The sequence below is a fragment of the Protopterus annectens genome, chromosome 2.part1 (genome assembly GCF_019279795.1).
Source record: "Protopterus annectens isolate FY-2018-M chromosome 2.part1, PAN1.0, whole genome shotgun sequence".
NCBI lineage: Eukaryota > Metazoa > Chordata > Ceratodontiformes > Protopteridae > Protopterus > Protopterus annectens.
In genome coordinates this window covers 199,674,994-199,691,553 of record NC_056729.1, presented here as the reverse complement: position 1 = coordinate 199,691,553, position 16,560 = coordinate 199,674,994, and positions in this window count along the sequence as shown.

The window sequence follows — 16,560 nt, the reverse complement described above, 5'->3', positions numbered from 1 at the left end:
GCAGAATGGGTCACTGCCCCATGTAAACTAGTAATATGTTTACTCAAATTAAACTGTTTGAATAATATTGCACATTAAGTATAATGAGACACTTCATAGTCTCAAGTTTTTTGGTATTTTGTCACCCTTGTATAATATGATTGTGAAGATTTAAGCCTATAGTTATTTACATATAGATACACAATTTCTAGAATATTTTACTATCACAAACATTCTTACAGTAAGCTATAACTGGCTTGGTGAATAAAGATTTTTCTCTATAATATTTCCTTGATGCAATCCCTTCTTTTAAACATAGCTGGGCTTAGGATATATATATATATATATATATATATATATATATATATATATATATATATATATATATATATATATATTTGGATCAATCCCAAGCAATATTTATCTTCAAACAATATTCAGACTTTCTATATTACTAAAACTACTACACCATTTCTCTTATTATTCTTAATATAAAAATGTTTGCAGCAAAAATATTCTCATCTGTGGCAAAACAAATATTCTAGAGACTCCAGTCCGATGTCATAGAATTCAACCAATTTAATATAACAGCTTTATTATAAAATTAGATCTTAATCATAAAGCAGATAACTGACCAGCAAAAGTTTTTTTTTTTTGCTCTAGGAGTTAACATTCCAACTAATGTGTTTATGCACTTTTAATGTTGCTATGCTAAGAAAATGTGGTTCTCAAACAAAGCATATTCAAGCAGTGACATACCTATATTATTCAATTTCAGCATGCCTTTAACTAAATAGTAATCTCTCAGAATCAATCAGTATTTTGAATAGTACAAAACAAGTGTGATCCATCATGTTGTCTCTTTGTTCTCTCACTAGGACCATTATTAAAAAAATATATATTTAAAAAACTCCAAATAAACAGGTAAAATTTAGTAATTTTATCATTGATATTGTATATACTGCTGAAAAAATTATTGCATTTTTAGAATGCTATGTTTCAAATGTGATGGAAATTATTGTGAATGACACCAACACCTCCAGTTATAAACTCAACTTAGTAAAATTACTCTTTATTCCCTTGGTTATGTAAAGTGCTGAATATATTGCACATTATTCCTCATAAATAACACGCTAAATGGACAGAAATACCTTATGGTTAAATATGATACAGAGTTTTTTAAGCTTATTGGTTCTAAAGTAAATTTAGCTATGAGCAATATAAACTTCACTATAGAAAACACAATAAATTATTTGTTTTCATGTTTGATGATGTCATCAATAATCAAAATGAACGTTTCCAAAAGTTTTTGTATGTTTCTGTAATGACTGCATTTCACATATACATTAAGATGCTGTCAGTCCATTAAAAATTGTTAAAAAGTTGTTATGCCAAATAAATAAGTAAATATTAAGAATAAAATAGATCCCAATTACAGGGGTAGAATTTGTAAACCATCAGCTGTGTTATTTTTTCCTCCTGAATGGTCAAATTATTCACTACATCTCTCCATCTCATAACAATAAATCACTGTGAATTATAACCACAAATTCATTAGTACACAACCTGAGATTTCATACAGATTGCTCTAGTGTCTATTGATCATCAGCTCTCTCCATGGCAACTTGATCTAGTAATTATCCAGCACCATAGACGGGGGTTAAATGGACAGATTCATCATACAGACAGACATACTATGATGGTCTGAGATGCTGTTTTTCATTTTTTCTTTCACTGTTACTAACTGCAGCACCCAGTGAGGGATGGGGAGGCGCTTACATTGGGATGTCAGAGGAGGATATGCCCTCTCTTCAACAGAGGGATATTTTAACCAGACATCCTTGCTCACCCCTTAGTACATGAGCATTGGGATTCCCAGTCTACAGCAAGAAGTCAGCATCACCTTATGTTCCCTCTAGTCAGAACAATCCCTCCCCAGGAGAGGTGAGACAGCCATGCCCTACTACCCCCTTTCCTGTATGGATCTCCCAGTACAAGTGTTGCTGTGGAATTTAGATCACCTGGGAAGCAGATAGTAATCTGCATCCTATACAAGAGAGTCAGGTCACTGTTTAAAATAACAGATTTTAAATTTGTCTTATTTTTCAGAGACATATATATCTCCAGGTATTGGTCTTCTCATTCGAGTTACATAAACATTCACCCTGACTAATCTTCAGTGTGACACATTTACCATTTCTCAGTTTCATTCATTAATAATTTATAATGTTGTGTGACACCAGTGCACTGTCTCAGTAATCAATGAGTCTTAATCCTCATCACTAGCACCAATGAGGGGTGTCCACATTGGGAGGATAACAAGTACACAGACAGTAAACTACAAATTCTGTTAAGAGCACACAGAGATCATAGTCAATCTGGAACTGGTTTCTCCCTTTCTCTCCACATCCCTAGTAAGATTCCCCACTGGCACAGTTATAGGGTACAGATACCAGCCTAGTGGTCAAGTCAAAACCTCCAGCACCCTCTCTGTCCAACCAGTGCTTCGTCTCCCTGCCCAAGTAGCTGACACACACACTTTGAGATATGAGTTATATACACACACACATACACTCCTGGGGAAGGCTGGAACACGTTCTCCAGCTATACCCCCTTCTTGCCCAGAATATAAATTAGAAATCAGTGCCACCAAATTCTTCTTATCAGCTACTAATAAGGCCATTCCCAAAGGGTGACCAATTTTACTGTGCAATATTACTGTTATCCAAAAGGTAAGTGAGACCCAGGGCTAAGGCTATTCTGGAGTGGCTTAGTACAGTATCACCAAACACATGCAAGTTCTCTTAAGAGCTTAAATTATCTCTACACAAAACAGCCACAGTTGAAAGGTTTAAAATATTTAATAATAAATAATAAAAACACAAGACAATACTCATCAGTTCAACACAATGACAATAAAGAGTTCAGAAATCATTGGAAATAATTTAAAACAATATTGTAGGACAGTCTGACAAATATAGAAATCAGCTAAACTAATCTGGCTAAATTCATATCTTACTCTAAGAAAAATCACTGTTCCAAATACTACTTACATACAGACCAAGCAAGTGCTGATGAGTGAATGGCCTTACTAGTTTCAAGACAAGATACAAAGTGCTCAATCTTTCTCTCTGAGAATGTCTTAAATTGATAATACACAGTACTGCTGACGTATCTCAAATTACATAATTTTTATCACTTTTCCTTTAGTTTCCAGACTAACAGAAACTAAAAATTTACATTTATTTGTAAGCTGCACCTGCCAGGAAACCACAGCAATAAAAGACACATTTACACGTGAAACCTAGTAATTATCTATGTCTTAAGACAATAGAAAAATATTTGCCAGCCCAGACATCCTGTCTCTGAGCTTTAGATCAAACACAGTTGTAAAATGCTGTACTTAACAACTTTCTTCCAGCAGGGTGCACTGTAGTTACATTTTTGAAGCTCAGAACATATGCAGTTTTCTTACATTTGTCAAACAAGCCTGTGATTCTTATTAGTATTTACAAGGACATAGAATTATTTACAAAATTCTGTCTAGCTGGGCTGGCAGCCTTCACCCCCCCCCCCCCCATGGAAAACTCAAGCTAGTTTTTCAACTGACCCTTGAGAAATGTTGCTTGAGAGGGTTAGGTCTCTCTGGGTATACCTAACCCATTCCCTGTCTTGAGAGCCCATTTGCATTGGCATTGCTAATCCCACTGCATTGCTGCACCAACATATCATATGCTTGCATCCCTAGGCTCCACCTTAGCAACTTGGCATTTTGCTGGCTAGCTCGATGTAACCATGTTAGGGGATTGTGATGTATGTCTACAGTGAATTTCCTTCCATACAGATAAGGCTGAAGTTTCTGCAGTGCCCACACTATGGCTAGGCATTTCTTTCCTGCAGCTGCATAGCATTCCTCTCTGGTTTGGAGCCTACAACTGACATAAACCACTAGGTAGTCTTTTTCCTCTGAAGAAATCTGACTAAGTACAGCCCCCACCCCATGGTTTAAAACATCCACCTGCACAACAATTTATGTGGTGTAATCTGCAGTGGCTAACACAGGTGGTCCTCCCAAAACTATTGTAAGCTTCTGGAATACCTGCTCACATGCTGGGGTCCACACTACCTTATCTGGCCTGTTTTTCCTTGTCAGGTTTGTGAGGGGAGTAGCTATGGTACTATAACTGGGGACAAGCTTTCTGTAGTACCCTGCTGTCCGTAAGAGTGCCCTCACCTGCTTTAATGGCTTCCACTCTGGCAGGTTCTGGCCTGATCTTACCACTCCCCACTCTATGTCCCAGGCAGGAGACCTCTGCCATACCCACCTGACATTTGCTGGACTTAATAGTCAACCATAACTCTTAACCTGGTATCATCAAAAATCTGGACAAAGGCCCATGAAAAATAAGTACGAAGGTTGTATGCTGATTAAGATAACATTTGCATACATAAGCATGTAACCCCACCCACTTCAATGGAATTGTGGGATACCACCATGAAGATTAAAGTCACTAAATATTAATAATAAATAGTTGGTAGACATTTGAATTTCAGACTTCATAGGCCTCAGAAAATTCATAATAATGCAAGACCTGTTATTCTAGCAACTATCTGAGTTTACAAGAGCAATATTTAAAATCTGTCCCTCGACTACCACCCTATTTTGGGCCGTTGTCCCACCATTATTGTTGGTTTTGTCCAGACTTCCTGCTGTGAGAGATTGAGACTTGAGAGGTATGTATACAAGTTGTTGTGGTAGTGGGCATTTGGAGCACAAACAAAAAATCTCTACCCCATTTTAGCAGACAATAGCATCACTCTTGGCATCTGACTCTCCTTTTGGGAGAATGAATGGGCTGATAAGCTCTCATTCCTGGAAATAATGAATGACAGATCCACTGACTGCCTGACGAGGTAAGCTTGATGGTTACTGTTGGGGTGTAACAGCAGAAAAAAAGCAGCGTGATCTCCTCAGTTTATTTGAAATCCATACCTCGCATTATTCAACTAGTTTTCTTACTATCCTTCTACACAGCACAATAACAGACAGAATCCCCAATTACTATTTATCCTCTGTCTTATTTATTTACAGTTATTTTCCAGTAGCACTGTGTTTCCATTGCTAACCCGCCCCCATGCACACATGCATGTGCACACAAAGTACATAAAAAGTTTGTACATTTATCCCCATACATTAATCCTGTACAATTCCAGCCAGTGGAAGACTCTCCAGAAATTGCACCTCTAAGTCAGACATCTATTAGATGGAATAATTTACAGCTAAGCATTTAGATCACTTGATGTATTAAGCTTCCAACTTCAATTCATTTTATAACTTAAAACTGAAAACCAAGAGAGACATGGAAAGCTAAATCAGAAGTAAATCAGTGGAAACGACAATTAAATAACTTGTTTTTAGTGCTTTCATTCATTTATTCGAACACAGAGCACAAAGATTGTAATATAATTGCCTTTTGGTTTATTAATTTGAACTATGTGTTGATTTTTTAGTTGAATATGCATCATTTTCTTTCAAGAAAAAGTAGCTGGTTGCTTTATTTACTAAGTTTTGATTGATTAGTTGTTGCACATGATATATGGTGGGCGGATCTTTTAAATTCAAGTGAGATTAATTTTAAACTCTTTTCTGATGAAGTTCCAGGGTTCTAATAAATGAGCAAAAGCACTAAAAAACAAGTTATTTAATTGTCGCTTCAGCTGATTTACTCATGATTTAGCTTAATTGGCTCTCTTGGTTTTCAGTTTTAAGTTTTTTAATGTAAAACACTTTACACCATGAACAACTCGAGTCCTAAGTCAAACCAACATAGAAGAGCAGAGGAACTGATAAACCCTTTGCTTAGACAGTGTAAAGCAGCAGCTTACTTTTACGATTAGTGATAAATATATGCATTTATGTATACATGTATGTATGTATGTATGTATGTATGTATGTATGCATGCATAAAGCATCACTTGCTAAGAGTTTCTGAAAAATACAAACTTGCTAGGTAAATTGACCATCAAAGCCTGACGAACTTTATTATGAGTTATCATGTATCTTTAATCCCTATTTAATAGATTTCAGACAAGAAGATCTGGGAGACTAATTTGGATTCAATATGTAAACTCAAATATCTAGGCATACTGAAAGACAAAAGAACTGCATACAGAAGGAAGCAAAGGTTACTTCTTTACTTAAAATTGTACAAGAAACAGAACTGCCCAAGTTTTGGTAACACTCACCGTGAAGTTAATCCTTTCATTCAAATCCAAACCAAAAAAATATTTAAGTTTAAAAACAACAATGTAAATGGTTTTGCCTTACCGGTGTGGCAGATTAGGAATGCAAGTCAAGATAAATCAAACAACAAAGGTCTGCACATGTTACAGGAGAGCTTCAGCTTTTTCAGGATAATTTTTTACTTTCCCACCATAAAGGACATTTTAACTATTTCAGTTTGTGCCGTTACAGAAACCAATTACCCCAGACTTGCTGTAAATAATCAATTTTTCCTGTAAAACATGAAGATACTTCTATTACAAATATGTGACTTCTACTGTACAAATCACAATTCTGATCAGCATAACAGTTAAAAGGCCCGTTGGCTGTGTGAAAAACTTTTACGTAATTTGTAAAATAAGAAAGTTTATGAAAGAAAAATATTATTTAAGAGTCTGTTGGTTTTCCATGTACATAAACAGTCCACACAGTTAAATTGACAGAGTCCTATCTGGTTGACACTCGGAGCCATTGCAAGCTGTGGGCAGCTGCAGCCATAAACAACATTTATTTAAGATGTCCAGGTCTCAAACAAGTAGTTAAGCACTGATGTCATCGTGCATGCTACTGCATGATGATGTTGCAGGATATTCAGCAGGTGATGCATGATGACCTCAGCAGCAATGAAAAATTATTTAAAAAAAATTGGGATTTGAAGGGGCACTTGGAAATATGTGGCACCCCATTATTTTGCCATCAAAATCAGGAAATACAGAGGAATTTGGTATGGTTGAGAGGTAAGTGGTCAATCCTGCCCTCTGTAGTCTGCACAGCACCTCCCTGACATGCTGAAGGTGCTCTTGCCAAGAATGGTTGTTGATGGCAATATCATCTGTGTAAGCAATGTCAAACCCTCCTGTTCCTACTAGGATATGATCTACTAGCCTCTGGAAAATCACTTGGGCATTTTTTATCCCAAAGGGCACCTTTGTGAACTCATACAAGCCAAAATGTGTCACAAAGGCTGATCTCTGGTAGGATCAGTGGTGGTAAGATACTTAGCCCCACCCAGCTGCTCTAGGGTTTTACCTGTCCTAGGTATGGGGAAAGCATCTGATTCGGTGTGACTATTTAATTTCCTGTAGTCCACACAGAACCTGGTGCTGCCATCCTTCTTTGGCACCAGCACCACTGGGGAGGCCCAGGGACTGCTAGACTCTTGAATTACCCCTAGTTCCAACATATCCTGTAGTTCCTCCCTCAGAGTCTGTATGACTCTCTCAGGCACACTATAAGGGGTCTAATAGGCCTTTGGGGTCTTGTATCCACCTGGTGCTGCACCAGGTGGGTGCACCCTGGTTTCCCAGTGAACATGTCCCCAATCTCCTGTAACACTGCTCTGATTTCTCGATCATGAGTAGGAGAGAGCTGCTGTGACATTGCTACTCCTTCCACTGAGGTGTAAGTCTCAGCCTCACTGAGGAGATCAGTCACCAGATCTCCCTCCGACTCCTGCTACAATCCACTGTAAATAATCAGCACAAGGGTCTCCCTATCATGGTAAGGTTTCTTCATATTAACATGGTACAATTTGTGCTCCTGCCTCCTGCCTAGTACTTCCACTATGTAGTTAACATCACTGACCTTCCTTACCACCTTCTAGGGTACCTCCCTAGCTGCTTGCAGCTTGTTGTGTCTGATAGGAATGAAAACCATTACCTGCTGACCTACAGCATACTCTCTAGCTCAAGCATTCCTGTCATACCAGACCTTTTTCTGCTGTTGGGCTTCTGATGAGTCTCCATGAGTTCTCTGAGCCTTGTCCTCAGGTTTAAGACATATGCCACAACAGACTCCTGGTGAGATTCACAATCACCCTCCCACTTATCATGAATTAAATCTAGAGGTCCCCTCACCCTATGCCCATACAGCAACTCAAAGGGTGAAAACCTGTGAATTCCTGGGGAACCTTTCTGTAAGCACACAACAGATGGGGCAAAGATTTGTCCCAATCCCTGTTAAACTGGTCTGGAAATGCCCTAGCATGGACTTAAGTGTAGAGTTTAACCTCTCAATAAGATCATTAGCCTGGGGATGGTAAGGGGTAGTCTTTAGGAGCATCACCCCACAGTACTTCCACAGACAAGTCAGCAGGTCTGACATGAAATTGGCACCTCTGTCAATCAGTATTTCTTTTGGGAAACCTACTCTGCTGAAAATCTCTAACAAGGCATTTTCCACCTTTTCTGCCTCAATGCAGGACAAAGCCGCTGCCTCAGGGTATATTGTGGCATACTCTACTACCACTAGGATATACTTTTACCCTGTGGAACTTGAGGTATTCAGAAGACCACACAATATCCATAGCTACCCTCTGAAATGGCTCCTCAATCACAGGCGAAGGCATCAAAGGAGCTTTCACCTTGTCCCCTGCCTTATCTACCTTTTGGCACAGCTCAAGGGTCCTGCAGTACCCTGTTACATGTCTGGAAATCCCAGGCCAATAAAAGTTCTGCATAATATGTCTCTTTGTACGTTTTATGCCCATATCATCTGCAAAAGGAATATCATGGACTATGGCTAGACATGCCAGATGGTAGGCTCTAGGCACTACCAACTGCTGTATCCTCTCATCCTCTAGTCCTCCCTCAGGAGTCTACTCTCTATACAATAACCCTTTGTTCCAGTATACAGATCCCCCTTCCCTTGAGAATCAGGTACCTCACTAGCTACCTCCCTCAAGCATTGTAATGTAGGATCTGAGGGCTGATCCTGTCTCAACTCTCTCTTTGTAACCCTTCCGAGCTCCCCTTTCACAGGAAGTCTGGTATCCTCTGACAGTGGTGCCTCACTGTCACTCAAGTACTACTACTCATCTCTACCCTTGCAGTCACTCTGTCCAAGGGACCGTCAGTACCCACAAGCAGTGGTGTTTCACCTTTATTTTCACTGCTACAGGGTAGCTCTCTCTCTCTGAAGAAACCACCTCACCTGTCCTGGCTGCAAGTGTGCGGTCTGTCTGGGTCTCCCCAGGGCTACAAGACCCACATGGTTGTCTCCAAGCCTGACTGCAAGTAATCGCATGAACACATGGTACTGCATTATCAAAATCATTCCCCATCAGGACATCTGCAGGGATATCCTCAAACACACCTACTTGCTGGTTTCCCTTTCTACCCACCCAGTCAAGGTGAACCCTAGCCAAATATATTTGAAATGGGGTCCCTCCTAAAGCTCTGACTGGAGTAGACTGCACAGGCAAGTAGTTCTCCCCTGTAAACACTGCAGGCTTAACAATGGTTATGTCAGAGGCTGCGTCCCTCTTAGCAATGGCCTCTTTGCCATTCACTACGATAGGATATAACCTCTTGTCATAGCTTGGTACCCTTGCTGTCGCAAGACAGCCTACTGTTGGCATTTTACCCTTCCCACTTACTGGCTCCCTCACCTTTTGTTCCCCATCTTGCCTCCATGAACATCTATATGCCACATGGCCCCACTGGTTGCATTTAAAACATTTAGCTCTAGGCCCTGGACATGTACCTGGACTAGTGGCTTACCCTTCTACTTGTAGATTTTGTTGGGGCAGTCTGGGCTGCAGGCCATGGGTTCTTTTAGACCCATGAACAGTACTGGGGGTCCCTTTCCTGTGCAGTGATGCCCTGCATGCTAGGTATAGGGCTACCTTCTTCACCAACTCATCTGAAGTAGCACATTGTCAATCAGCCAACCAGATCCTCATGTACACAGGCAAAGTGGTAAGGGCTTGTACCCTCACCAAAAGGTCTGCCAGTCCATCAAAAATGGTGACCTGACATCCACTCACCCATCTATGAAAATAAGTGCTTAGTTCAACAACATATTGGCCATTGCTAAGAGGGAAACAGCCTCTGACATAAACATTGTTATGACATCCCAGGCTGTGTACTACATGAACTACAAAATGAACTGGCACCTCACCTAAATGTCATGTTTAATTATAGCCTCACCTCAGGCTTCGTGCCCACTGAGTGGCACACAGTTACAGTTATCCCACTCCACAAGGGGGGATCCACCCTGGATCCTGGGAACTACCATCCCATCAGTCTGACAAGCCTGATCTGCAAAGGCATGGAACACATTATCATGGAACTTATAAACAAAGACATTGGCAACCTTCAAACACTGGACCACATCTAGTTTGAGTTTGTGAAGGGCCGATCTTCTCTCCTGAATCTGATTGACTTCTTCAAATCAGTCTCCAGAGCTGTGGACGAGGGTAAGGTGGTCTGCACAGCCTATCTGGACCTCGCCAAGGCCTTTGACACCATCCCCCACTCTGGAATCATAGATAAACTTACTAAGCTGGGCATAAATCCCTACATCACTCGATGGGTTGCCAACTGGCTTACTGACAGAACCCAGACTGTAAAAGTAGCCGTCTCCAAATCCAGCTCCAGACAAGTGACAAGTGGAGTACCTCAGGGTTCAGTCCTGGGACCACTCTCACTTGGCATCTACTTCTCTGAAGTACAGGCCAACACTAAGGGACTCTGGCTAACAAAGTTCGCAGATGACTGCAAACTGGGAGCCATTATTGAATCCCCAAATGATGTGGATATTCTACAAATGGGCCTTACAGAAACAGATGCCTGGTGCCAGAGCCATGGGCTCAAGCTTAATGCCAAGAAATGTATAGTTATCCCCTTTGGAAAAAAACATGTACCCATGAATTACCACATAGGTGGCAGTACACTAAACATCAAAAGTGTGATGAGAGACTTAGGGACACAGGTGGACAGTGGTCTTACTTTCGATAACCACATTGCCACAGCAGTCAGGAAATCCTTCTATGTGGCACACCTCATCATTAAGGGCTTTTCATCTAGAAAAAAGGAGGTCATTGTCCCACTGTACTCATTGCTCAATAGACCCATTATAGAGTATAATGCCCCATTTGGTATGTACCTCACAAGACATCTGCAACTGCTGGAAAGGCCACAGAAATACCTCACTAAAAGAATCACAGGCCTAAAGTAGATGCCATATGCTGACCATCTAATAAAACTCCAGCTATACTCTGCAGCATATCGTCTACTCAGAGAAGATCTCTGCTTAACATACAAGGTCATGTCAAACCCTGAGCTGTTGGGCATGCTCCACTTAAAGAAATCCCAATCCCTCAGAGCCACACACTTCAGGGATCTAAACCTTGTCATCACAATGAACAAAACATGCTGGAGGGATAGGTTCCTGACCCAGAGACTCCCCATACTCTGGAATAGACTGCCCATACATGTCAAGCAGAGCACCTCATTGGCCCTATTCAAAAGGAACCTTGATGATTGGATGGGAGATAGGAAATTCCCCCTGGGGATAATGTCAGTCACCCTGCTAGACAGGGGTCCAGAGAAGTAAATATTGTGGGAAGAAATATCCACGGAATTGTTATGTCTAGGCTTGTATAGGCCCAAGGTCCGATAGCCTACTACCAACCTATGAACCTATGGACCTATATTCAAACACACTTTCATCTGCCTTGCGTCTATGCTCACAAAACTTTTTCCTATAAGTTTCAGGTGTTAGCTTAAAAAATTCCAGCAAACAATTCTTTACAGCATTATAATTTAAGAAATCATTGTTAGACAGTTTGGAAAGTACATTTACAGCTTTAGCATGGAGTAAGGGGGTCAGGACCCATACCCAGAGCCTTTGGTCAGTCTCATACTGTTTACATACCCTCTCAAATGCATGAATGAAACTATCAAAATTACCCTCCTCTGTAAATTGTAGAAGAAATTTCTGACCTTTTGTGCTTCTGGGGTTCGTTTACTCCCTTTCCCATTACCTCCATGCCTCTGGCTCACTGACAATGACATGATCACTGACTGCCATCTCACTGACGGCAGGTGGTATGGAATTGTTCTGTTTAAAGCCCTCATGTAGCATCCCTTGTGGAATCATGGAATCATGGTGAGTCAGCATCTCCTTTTCATGTCGCCTCTGCCTGTCCTTCTCCTCAGCTTCTATTTCCAAATGCTTGACCTCCAACTCAAGTCTCTTTAACTCCAGATTGAATTTAAGTCCTCTGTAGAAAGGTTGAGCTGTCCATTCTCTGAGTGTTATTCATGTCTACAGCCAGTCTGGTCGTCCCTCTGGTTGCTATTTTCTGATGGAGCTGTGACCAAAGCTGCAATCGTGTCTGCCTTAGTCAGGGTTCCATGCACCAGTCCTTCAGCCTGGCACATCTCAGTTAACTGGCGCCTTGTCAGCTTGCCATACTCTACTGACATGCCTGCCTACTCTCCCTGACTATCTAAGCTAACAAAATAAATAAAACAATTGAACTCTGAATGTTCACTGTGTGGTTGATTTAGAGTACAAAACCACCTTCAGTGATCACTGCACACAAGCTACAGGAATTCACTATCCATACCACTACAACCCAATTAATATGTGATGTGGCTAACTCACCACTATCAAACAATATTTGATATGGATATCCCACCACTTCCAAACAATTAATATGTGACACCTATGCACTGACCCAGTAATCAAGGAGCCTCAATCCTTATCACTAGCACCAGTGAGGGGCATTCACATTGGGAGGTCAGTCTGGGGCTGGTATCTCATTTCTATCCAGATCCCCAATAAGACTCCCCACTGGCACAGCTACAGGGTGAAGATAGCCTAGTGGTCAAAACAAAACCTCCAGCACACTCTCTGGCCAACCAGTGCTTTTTGTCCCTGCCCAAGTAGCTGACACACACACTTTCAGATACGGGTTATACACAAATACACAGACACTCCTAGGGAAGAATGACACAGGTTCTCTAAGTATGCCCTCTTCGTGTCCAGACTATAAGACAGAAATCACTGCCACTAACCAGTACTTATCAGCTACTAATAAGGCCCTTCCCAAAGGGTGAAAAATTTTACTGTGCAATATTACTGTTATCCAAACAGTAAGTGAGATCCAGGGCTAAGGCTATTCTGGAGTGGCTTAGTACAGTATCACCAAATACATGCAAATACTCTTAAGTGCTTAAATTATCTCTACACAAAACAGCTACAGTTGAAAGTTTTAAAATATTTAATAATAAATAATAAAAACACAAGACAATACTCATCAGTTTAACACAATGACAATAAAGAGTTCAGAAATCACAGGAAATACTTTAAAACAATATTGTAGGACAGTCTGACAAATATAGAAAACAGCTAAACTAATCTGGCTAAATTCGTATCTAACTCTAACAGAAATCACTGTTCTAAATATTACTTACATACAGACCAAGCAAGTGCTGGTGAGTGGATCTTCTTACTGGATTCAAGACAAGATACAAAATGCTCTGTCTTTCTCTCTGAGAAAGTCTTAAATTGATAATACACAGTACTGCTGACATCTCAAATTACATCATTTTTATCACTTCTCCTTTATTTCCCAGGCTAACAGAAACTCAAAATTTAATTTTTTGTAGGATGAACCTGCTAGAAAACCACAGCAATAAAAGACACTTTTACATGTGAAATCTAGTAATTATTTATGTCTTAAGACAATAGAAAGAATTTTCCAGCGCAGACATTCTGTCTCCGAGCTTGAGATCAAACACAATTGTAAAATTCTTTACTTAACAGCTTTCTTCCAGCAGGGGGCACTGTGGTTAAATTTTTGAAGCTCAGAACATACACAGTTTTCTTACATTTGTCAAACAAGCCTGTGGATCATATTAATATTTACAAGGACATAAAATTATTTACAAAAGTCTATCTAGCTAGGCTTGCAGACTTCACATGTTGCATAACCTAGAAATTTCCATAAACTTTCAGGGATGCAAAAGTTTTCATTATCTGAATGTTTGCTATATAGAAAAATAAAAATGCAAACTTATTCTCATCTTTTGACTTTGTAACAATATTCAACCTGTCTAGAACATTTTGTTATACATGCTGGTGAACTACTCAGTTGCTAGCAATAAGAGAGACTACAAGTGGTAAACCAGTAGAAGACAGTTATTTTCTTTCTTTAATTTTCATTTGAGTCAAATCCTTCTTTATTAAGCACTGATAAAAAGGGATACATTTCACACTAATGTTTTCATGCAACATTTTCTAAGCGGTTTATATTCATGGAAATTAAAGGAAAAAAGTGAGAGACTGAAATAGATTTTCCAATGCATGGGTACTTTTTAGTGTATTTGTTATAGGTGAAAACTCCATGCAATTATTTTGCTTGTTTTTATTATAAACAGCATTTAATGGTGTATGCATTCATTCATATTGTTTTTTCTATTCTGCTTTTTCTCAGCTAGATGGGTTTAGATTGAGCTGTGTGCTTCCATGTACATACTCTTTCCCTTTAGCTCAGCAGATTATGATCTGTTATGTTTTGAACATCTAATCTGTTATTGCTGTGCACAGTATTCACCACAATGTGTAAATGTTTGCTCTGTATTATTTTCCTGTGTTAGTACTGACTAATTCTCGGGCTAAAAATTGATATTTGCGTGCATTATTTATTAAAATCAGATTTCTCTGTGATCATTACTGCACTTGTTATACTTCTTTAAAAAGTACTATAAATACATGTGATGTCAAATACATGATTGCCATTTTTACTCTGTGGAGACTGTTCAGCCTGCTATACCAAGTCTATTTTTTTCAAAGCAGAAATGAACTCACTTTTCCTACATTTGTGAATATCGTTACATTTTCCAGATTACTGAGCCAATGTTGTTCCCGTGGTGGTGGTGGTGATGTGGCAGCGTTGTCGCCACACAGTAAGACGCTGTCCGGTTCAATTCTCAGCTAGAGTGTCTTCTGCGTGGAGACATGCATGAATGGGCGTACCTTCGTTGAAGGTTGTGCATAAGGGCTGGTAACTCGGCATGTAAAAATCAACTACCAATCATTAGTGGACCGGAGTTCCGCTGTGGTGACCCTTAACTGGGAAAAGCCGAAAGACACAACAACAACAACAACTGAGCCAATGTTGTTAGATCTTAGCATGATGCCTCATTGAAATCAATCAGTCATCAGCACTGTTGATCTCCAAAATGCTTGCTGTACCAAACCCCTCTGCCAATCATTGCCTCAGACTTAGATATTTCACCTCAAGTTAGCACTTTTCTTTGTTCTGTTCAATTTATCACAGCCACTGATTTCTTATGGCATCTGTAGTAGCACCCATTGATTTCTTACGGCATCTGGAGTAGTGGGTCAGCATGGCTTTCTCCACTACTTGATAATTTTTCTGCTGACTAGTGACTTATGATAACATATTTAAAATGGATGTACATTTGGTCACTCAAGCTGTACTTTCTAGATCTGCATAAGTTTTGATCTCTGTGGATAGTGACTTTATTAAGGAGAAGAAAAGTTATCTATTTTTTTTTTAAATCTCATTTTGTTCAAATTGTTTATTATTAAGCACTGTTAAAAGGGGATTAATTCTCTCTATAGCTTTGGTGTAACTTTTTACAACATGATTCATATACTTGGACACTGGAAGAAAGAATTTCTAAGAGATACAGAAAGATTTTCTAATGCAGAATAATTTTCATTGTGTTAGGTTATAAGTGAACAGCCAATGCACTAATTCTGTTTACTTTTACTGTAAACAGTATTTAACAGTATATTTGTGCACCCAAGTTGTTTTGCTATGCCACATATTCTTAACTAGATGAGCTTAGCTTTCTACTTCCTTTTAGATATTATTGCTCTTTAACTAGCAGGTTATGATCTATTATGTTTTGAGCATCTATATAAATACAGTTACACACAGTATTCAATGCAATGAGCAGATGTTCTTTCTTTATTATTTTCCTGCGACAGTACTCATTTTCATATTAAGAATGAATATTTGAATACATCATCTGTTTTGTTTTTCAGTACTGCATGTGAAATACGTCTTTGAGATTTTTTTTTTTTTGCTTTTAAACAGTACAAATTGTGATTATCATACAAATTTGCTGTGATGTCAAAAACATGCTTGCTATTTACACAATATTAAGACTGCTGCAGGTCCAATTTTTTTAAACCAAAACTGAACTTAATTCTCTTACATATGTTCATATTTTTATCTTTTCAATGTTTATGTATCATTTTTTTCCAAAACTTGGAAAGATGTCAAATTGGATTCAATTAGTCCTCATTACTGGTGATCTCCAAGAGTCTGGTAGTATCAAACAAACCATATATTTTGGCAGTGTTCACAATTTTGCTGCATTGCCACTGATTATATCATTCCATAGGAAAGGGCAACTTGATATGGTTTGTAACTTTATATAATTGTGTTGTTGCTTGACCAACTTAAAACAGAAAACTACCTTCATTTTGCTCAACAAGGTTCTATTATCAACACATGCATGTTATAACAT